The following is an 8,870-nucleotide window of genomic DNA, read 5'->3' as shown; positions in this document are numbered from 1 at the left end:
AGCTAGAACATCGACCCTGAGGTGTCTGGACACAAAGACAGTGCACAGATCCCGGGAAGCAGCTCACACCAAAGACGAACATGACTTCACATCTCAAGACAACTTGTTAATTCTCTGAGTTGCTTATGAGGAATTTCTTTTATTCTGCAGTTGGCCGTCTCCCAGGACCGGCTTCTTAGGGATTAACTGGAAAATAAGAGCTACAGACACACAGATATACATTACAGGAGAGCCGTCCGACAGCGCGGAATCCGCCCCAGGGCAGCGGTCTGAAAGGGAATGCTCCGTTCTTCTGATATAGATCGTTAAATACACTACACAGCAATAACAAGCTTGCTACCTGAAGCCACCACTAGGGGGAGCTTAGGAGCTAACCGAATACCCATTGAACAGAATCATTAAAAAGTATGCACTGTGCTTGCTTCGGCAGCACATACAGTATACTAAAATTGGAACGATACAGAGAAGATTAGCACGGCCCCTGCGCAAGGATGACACAAATTCGTGACGCGTTCCATATTTTTCAGGATACCGTATCAACTCCTATAAAAGTGAAATTCTTGAACTACAAGCCAAAAATCCTCCTCAACTGTGGCAGACTAATGGGTTTGCCCCTACTTCGGTCAAACAGCAGCACATAACATATTTGGGACTGAAAATCTGCAAAATTCCAAGCTCTCTATACCATTTAAACTACCCGCCTCTTATTAACACCATAGTGGCCGACTTGAACAGATGGCATTCACTCCCCTTGCGCTTATGGGACGTTGTCATCTGGTCAAAATGATGAGCTTCTCCAAACCCTCCCAATCTTGATGAAACTGTCACGGGTGAAGTTTGCAGATAGCTGTAACTTATGAATAAACGAGCGACTGGCTTGATCCCAAACTAAGGAGCTTATATAAAACCATAAGAGCTCTCCCTGACTGCTATGCACATGCCAGGGTCTCGATGGTAGACGATTGCATGCCCACGTACCTAAGTCTGTGTGACACCTTAAAACCCTATAATAGTGAGGGGACACGACCACCGGCTCCCTGCACTTAATACGGATGGAGTCAGGGTCACCTAGAATCAAGACAGCAAGGAAACACAATAAAGTAAAGGACTTATCTGAGCAAACAGCAGAAGCAGCCTCCAGCTGTGAACACTTCATCCAGGAAGTAGTATAAACCGCAAAGTGAGGCAGTATGGGAGAGAATATAAAGGAAGACAATTAGTCTAAATAAGTGACACCTGGCAGAAGGAAAGGAGATGAGAAAGTGAAACCAAAACAAAGAACATCATACAAGAGGTAGAGAAGAACGTCTGCCAGACCTTCTTACAGAACTGGCGGTGACAGAAACATACGGACGTGAACACCCTCAACAAAGCCTTCACAAAATTCATATGGGCAGGAAAGCGCCCCTGAATTTCCTTTCATAAGTTGATGTTTTGGAAGCCTGAAGGAGGCGTAAAATTCCCAAACATCAGGGGCTACAACATTATTTGCCTTATGAGACACTTCTTGGATTGGTTACATGAGACAGATCATTTCTCCAATAGAGATTTAGAACAGAATTTAGTAGCTCCTTGGGTCCTAGTGTAATGTCTTCACTCCAATTTAGCTACTCTACCTCCGGGAGTGAAAAACTCGGTGCTAGTAAGAGACACAGTGGTGGCGTGGAAAGTGGTTAGGAAAGATTTTGGTCTTTCTTACTCAATATCCAAATGGATGCCACTTTGGGACCACCCGGAGTTTCCTTAGGGTAGACATTTTTGACGCGTTCTCCGAGAATTGGAAATCAAAAGAGATTACTAGGGCGGAGCATCTGATGCATGTGGGGGAAAGGAGATGGCTGTCTCCGAAGGAGATGAGGGAAAGATTCCAACTGCCAAGTTCCTATTTTCTGCATATCATGCAAGTAACGGGATTCTGTGGATCTAGGATCCACGAACCTCTCTAAAGAAGCCATTAAGCACACCATTGATGACATAGTAGAGAACACCCCACACATGGTTTCACTCTCTGGACTCTACAGAGCCATGTCAGGGATCTTTATGTAGGCTTCTCCATCTAAGCTTTTCCATAAATGGGAAAACATAACGGGTGATACCACACATTAGGGAGAAAATCTTAGCGGGCTGGGCCAAAGTTACCTCCTGTGTCATCAATGAAAGGTGGCGGGAATCCTTTTTTAGGATGATGCATAACGCAATCTATGGCTTCAATTTCCCAGCCTCACCTAGCTTCCCAGACCGCATCACCCATTGCCCTAAATGTAAAGAATCATCTGCACATTTTTGGCTTTGAATATGAACCTGTTCACAGGTTTCAGGATTCTGGAAAGATCTGATAGCATATGTCCGAAAGCATTGGGATGTTGACCTCCCTTTAGAACCCCAGGCGATGTTGTTCCATTACATCCGCGTCCCGACGTATCAGCCCATTCCCTTCTTCCTCCATTCGATCCTGCTAGTCGCAAAGAGGGTCTTGCTACAACATTGGCTGTCCGACTTCATGCCTGAGATATCGGCTGTGATCTCTCAACTAAAATTGTTACTGAGGCATGATCGACTGGAGGCGGAAAGGCACAAAGACAGCTCAGCCACTACGTTTTTCAGAAAATTGAAGATTTTCCTTATCACTCACTTTAGCTCCTCTGAGATCATGGAAATAGCCAGCCAGTTCCGATATACTTCTTTGTACCTTACCTCTTCATTGCACTTTAGGTGCACTTAAGGTGTAAAAAACATTTATCTTGCTGTTGACATGTGTTTAGACGCAGATGAGATGTCAGTTATCAGTGACTATGTCAGAAAGTATTTGATTATTCCCCTCTTTCCTCTTTTGTTTTTCCTTCTGTTCCGTATTATTTGAAATTACTTGGTCCGGGGTTTCTTTTCTTTCTCCCCGGCATGGGCATGGTCATCTTATTCTCTACAGCCAACAGCTGGCTTCACCAGTGATGTGTCCACAGACACATCACCGCTGATCAAGTGGTTGGACGAAGAAGGTCAGGTGACCTAAGTACGATCTTTTAAGTAAGGGAGGCAGGCTGCTGGCAACTGTTAGAGGGATGTATTCCCAGACAACCCCTTTATGGTTATTTTTGCACACTGGTGGTCCAAGGTCTCAGAATGAGTCACTGGGGTGAGAGTCAATGGGTATCTCCGTAATCGCACTGACTCAAAAATGTCAGTATTTTTCGCTTTATAAATGCACCTGATGATAAAACACATATAGGTTTTAAAGGAGGAAAATAAGAAAAAAATATTGTTTATCAGACCTTAGAACAGACCCCCAATCTTAATCAGACCTCAGAATAGACCCCCATGTGATATCATCAGTGATGATGTCACCACGTCCGCCCAGCTTGATGACATGGTGACGTCATCACGTCAGTGCGCGAGAGAATTGGCGCATTTTCTTCAATCAAGATGGAAACGCAATCAAATGGATGAAGTGAGTATGTATTTTTTGTTTTAACCCCTGATTAACCCCCTGATAGGCTGAATGTGATTCTCAGATGCCGGGATCAGCGTTGAAAAAGTGAGGAAAAAAGCGCATCGTATAAAGCAGAAAATACGGTAAGTATAAAATCCAAATAGACCAATACAAAAAAATGCAGAACGGCAAATCAGACCCGTGAATAGATACAAACCCTCTAATCAATTACATAGCCAGACCAGACCACCTAAATAAATACAGACACAGACCAGACCACCTAAATAAGTACAGACCCCAGATCAGACCGCCCACATAAATACAGACCCAAACCTGACCACCTGAATAAATACAGACCCAGACCAAACCACCTAAATAAATACAGACCCAGGACAGACCACCTAAATACAGATCGAGACCAGACCACCTGAATAAATACAGACCCAGACCAGACCACCTAAATAAATACAGACCCAGACCAGACCACCTAAATACAGATCGAGACCAGACCACCTGAATAAATACAGACCCAGACCAAACCACCTAAATAAATACAGACCCAGACCAGACCACCTAAATAAATACAGATCCAGACCAGACCACCTGAATAAATACAGACCCAGACCAGACCACCTAAATAAATGAAGACCCAGACCACCTGAATAAATACAGACCACCTAAACAAATACAGACCCCAGACCACCTAAATAAAGACCCCAGACCAGACCACCTAAATAAATACAGACCCCAGACCAGACCACCTAAATAAATACAGACCCAAACCAGACCACCTGAATAAATACAGACCCAGACCACCTAAATAAATACAGACCCAGACCAGACCAGCTAAATAAATACAGACCCAACCAGACCACCTGAATAAATACAGACCCAGAGCAGACCACTTAAGTAAATAGACCCCAGACCAGACCACCTAAATAGATACAGACCCCAGACAAGACCACCTAAATAAATACAGACCCCAGACCAGACCACTTAAGTAAATAGACCCCAGACCAGACCACCTAAATAAATACAAACCCCAGACCAGACCACCTAAATAAATAGACCCCAGACCTGGCACCAGATCATACTGCTGACACATAGCAGTTCCTCCTCTACTTCTGAGTTGAACATACTGTATTCTCTGATTTTAGGACCAGCATGGACCTGGTCATATAACCCACAGGTCCTTCAACAGTAGCAACATGTTAAGAGTAACCTTGGCACCCAAAATATTCAAATTCATATAGATTCCTTTTATTTATCCTTCCAGCACAATCAAGAGAAGACTTCACCACAGTGAATACAGAGGGTTCACCACAAGATGTAAACCATTGGTGAGCCTCAAAAACAGGAAGGCCAGATTAGAGTTTGCCAAACGACATCTAAAAAAGCCTTCACAGTTCTGGAGCAACATCCTATGGACAGATGAGACCAGGATCAACTTGTACCAGAGTGATGGGAAGAGAAGAGTATGGAGAAGGAAAGGAACTGCTCATGATCCTAAGCATACCACCTCATCAGTGAAGCATGGTGGTGGTAGAGTCATGGCGTGGGCATGTATGGCGGCCAATGACAAAAGCAGCAGGATGAATTCTGAAGTGTTTCGGGCAATATTATCTGCTCATATTCAGCCAAATGCTTCAGAACCCATTGGACGGCGCTTCACAGTGCAGATGGACAATGACCCAAAGCATACTGCAAAAGCAACCAAAGAGTCTTTTAAGAGAAAGAAGTGGAATGTTCTGCAATGGCCGAGTCAATCACCGGACCTGAATCCGATTGAGCATTTCACTTGCTGAAGACAAAACTGAAGGGAAAATGCCCCAAGAACAAGCAGGAACTGAAGACAGTTGCAGTAGAGGCCTGGCAGAGCATCACCAGGGATGAAACCCAGCGTCTGGTGATGTCTATGCGTTCCAGACTTCAGGCTGTAATTGACTGCAAAGGATTTGCAACCAAGTATTAAAAAGTGAAAGTTTGATTTAGGATTATTATTATGTCCCATTACTTTTGGTCCCTTAACAAGTGGCAGGCGCAGATGCAAACTGTTGTAATTCCTGCACCGTTCACCTGATTTGGATGTAAATACCCTCAAATTAAAGCTGACAGTCTGCAGGTAAAGCACATCTTGTGCGTTTCATTTCAAATCCATTGTGGTGGTGTGTAGAGCCAAAAATGTTAGAATTGTGTCGATGTCCCAATATTTATGGACCTGACTGTATATGTCCAAATGTGCCCCCACCCCTGGGTTTAGTAATAGAACCTTCAGGAGGAGGGGGTTAATAGCACAGTTTATAACTGTAGACTTAAAAATGCCCTATGGTTAGCTCAACCCTGCTGTGACTGTATATCTATAACTGTAATCTCAGCCGTGAGACTTAAAGGCCCTTGTCAAGCAGCTCTTTAAGTCTGGTTTCCTCATGTGACGCACATGTTCTGGACCCTCTGATTTCTTTAATCCATGCCTGGAGGCCAAAACTTTGTTCTTTGCGGACTGTAAAATATTAACAAACTCTTCTCGGTGGGAGCCTCGAATTCACAGTCTGTGTCAGTGGAAGTAAACAGCAGTGCTCTCCAGCTATGTTCACATTGTGTATGAACATGTCGTCATGGGTGTCCCACATGTGTTTCCAATACTGACTTGCAGCCGTCATGACACTTCAGGCTGACGGACTCCGTTTCATGATCTCGTCGCGCGGAGACGACCGTTGATGAGTGATGATGTGGCCTCAGAACCTGCATCAGGACATCTTGAGTTCAGGACTGGTTCTGATGATCCTTGAGCATCCTTCCATCAAGGAGGCTTATTTTTATAGAGGACTGATTGGTCGGCCAAGTGTGCATGTGTGTTCTTAATAGGGAGGGTGGAGTAAGCCGCCTTCAGCAGGCACCTCTGGCGGTGTCTTATCTAAAGAGAATGAAGGGTTTAGCCATGTTGAAATCCAACTGCCTGGTCCTTCACCCTCTTACATCCCTCTGTCATGTTCCTCGTGAAAATTTTTCATTTCAATCTTCAACAAATTTCTACATGGTAATGAACCACCTCCGATACATATTTAATTTAGCCAATATTTAAAAAAAAATCTTATTTTGCTAGGTGGAAACTGCCAAGAAGCTGCTGTTGTTGGATCTGACTTTCCGATGATAGTTCTCTAGCACTTTTAACATATAATCCAGTATCACCAAAATATACGGATGATCCTGGAATTGATGAGCATCCGATAATTACATTAATAAGCCCATAGCATGAATACAAAATATAAGATCAGTCAACAGCAACACATCGGCTTGCTTATGGTTTCCATCTTTTAAAATGAAAGTTAAAAAAGAGTTGGAGCTAAAGAAAGGTGACACTTCCCATGCACTTGTTCTCAGTACAGATTTTTTTTTCCAGGTATTGTACAGAAATAGTTAAACGCGCCCAACAAAAAAAATAAAAGAAAATGAACCAAATGGATACGTTTTCATTTCGTAACGCGAGCCAAAAAATTGAGAAAGCGAAAAGATCATCTTAAACCAGATGGGGTTGGCACGGATCCTAAGACATCACCAGACTGTCAGTGACGGGCGGAGATTTGTAGCCTTTTTATGTGAAATCAAAATTAAAAACCAACACCCCTTGCTTGTTCGGTGTCAGGAGGGGTCTCACATCCACACCTTGGCTTGGACTTCTTGGATCTGCTGTGGCTTCCTACCAGTTTTCCTTGTTTAATCCTTTCTGGAAAGAGAACCTTCCCTGATAGCTGAGAAAATAGCGTGAAACGCGTTAGGTGCGGGATTAAGGAGTCAATCTCCAGACAGAGGTGGATTTGGCGGGCAGACATGATAACGGCCGGAGTATAACTCTCCTGGAGTCAAGGCTTTTGTTTTCCTGGCAGTAACATTTCGGAAGGCAGACGCAGGCTGCTTCATTTACATTGTGAGGTGGAATTCTGGAAAACGCATTTTGTGTAGAGTAGCTGGAGGCCTGAAGAACGAAATTCATTAAAAATGGAAATAGGACGGTTCTCATCAAGGAGGGTTACGACCTCTGCTTTCATCATCATCAGTCACCATCTCAGGAGATCTCAGGGCTGTCTGTAGGGATGTGCAATGGGGGCGCCACATGGCCTGGCCCCTGTGGGGTGTGACCACTAGGAATATTAATTTGTGGCAATATTTTTACTGTTATTATAGAACTTTATGTATGGTGGTAGTATTTGAACACTAGGGTGGTATCATTTGGTTACTTTAGGGTGGTATCATTTGGTTACTTTATGGTGGTATTATTTAGTATCTGCTGATATGATTTAGTTACTGTATGGTGGTATTATTTAGTCACTGTATAGTGGTATTATTTAGTCACTGTGTGGTGGTATTATTTAGTCACTGTATGGTGGTATGATTTAGTCACTGTATGGTGGTATTATTTAGTCACTGTGTGGTGGTATTATTTAGTCACTGTATGGTGGTATGATTTAGTCACTGTATGGTGGTATTATTTAGTCACTGTGTGGTGGTATTATTTAGTCACTGTATAGTAGTATTATTTAGTCACTGTGTGGTGGTATTATTTAGTCACTGTGTGGTGGTATGATTTAGTCACTGTATAGTGGTATTATTTAGTCACTGTGTGGTGGTATGGTTTAGTTACTGTGTGGTGGTATTATTTAGTCACTGTATGGTGGTATGATTTAGTCACTGTATAGTGGTATTATTTGGTCACTGTATAGTGGTATTATTTAGTCACTGTGTGCTGGTATGATTTAGTCACTGTATAGTGGTATTATTTAGTCACTGTGTGGTGGTATTATTTGGTCACTGTATAGTGGTATTATTTAGTCACTGTGTGGTGGTATTATTTGGTCACTGTATAGTGGTATTATTTAGTCACTCTATGCTGGTATGATTTAGTCACTGTACGGTGGTATTATTTGGTCACTGTATAATGGTACCATTTGAGCTCTATATGGTGGTATCTACTAAACAGTAAATTATTTTTGCAGTATGTGGCAGTGGCAAAACTGTCAAAAATGTATGACGCTGTCTGGTCTAGTATGAGATGGCAGAGGTCACACAGTCTATACATCTCCTTTCTTCTCTGACCCTCCCAGCTGCTCTCATGGACATCCCCTGCCATCAATTTGGCAGGACATCAAAACTTGCCCACTACTTATGTGTCTTCACCGCTCCTGCACTGCTCCAGAGAGTGGGAGGAGGAAGCCTACGATCAAAACCAGAACATGTTGAGAGTTGTAGTTTCACTTCACCCCAGCTGGAGAGCCGCAGGTTACATAACACATGAGTCTACCATAAAATCATCTTGTACTGATGCCAAGCAGGTCAGCCACGTCTGAAGTCTCCAGATGGTCCATCATTATCCACCAATGTTCCATGCATGAGGCCAAGTCTTCCCGAGTCTCCTCCGCGTGTTTCCAGCATGCTGTAAGACCACGGC

General features: G+C 43.3%; 1 non-coding gene across 1 annotated transcript; it reads left to right on the top strand.

Moving 5' to 3' along the window:
* Positions 1-414: 414 nt before the first annotated feature.
* On the top strand, positions 415-524 carry LOC120982624. The gene has a single exon (XR_005774955.1). It is a non-coding gene; the product is annotated as a U6 spliceosomal RNA (small nuclear RNA).
* Positions 525-8,870: the final 8,346 nt, after the last annotated feature.

This window comes from Bufo bufo, chromosome 11, assembly GCF_905171765.1.
Source record: "Bufo bufo chromosome 11, aBufBuf1.1, whole genome shotgun sequence".
Taxonomy (NCBI): domain Eukaryota; kingdom Metazoa; phylum Chordata; class Amphibia; order Anura; family Bufonidae; genus Bufo; species Bufo bufo.
Note: the sequence above shows the minus strand (reverse complement) of the source record. Positions and strands in the feature narration are given on the sequence as shown.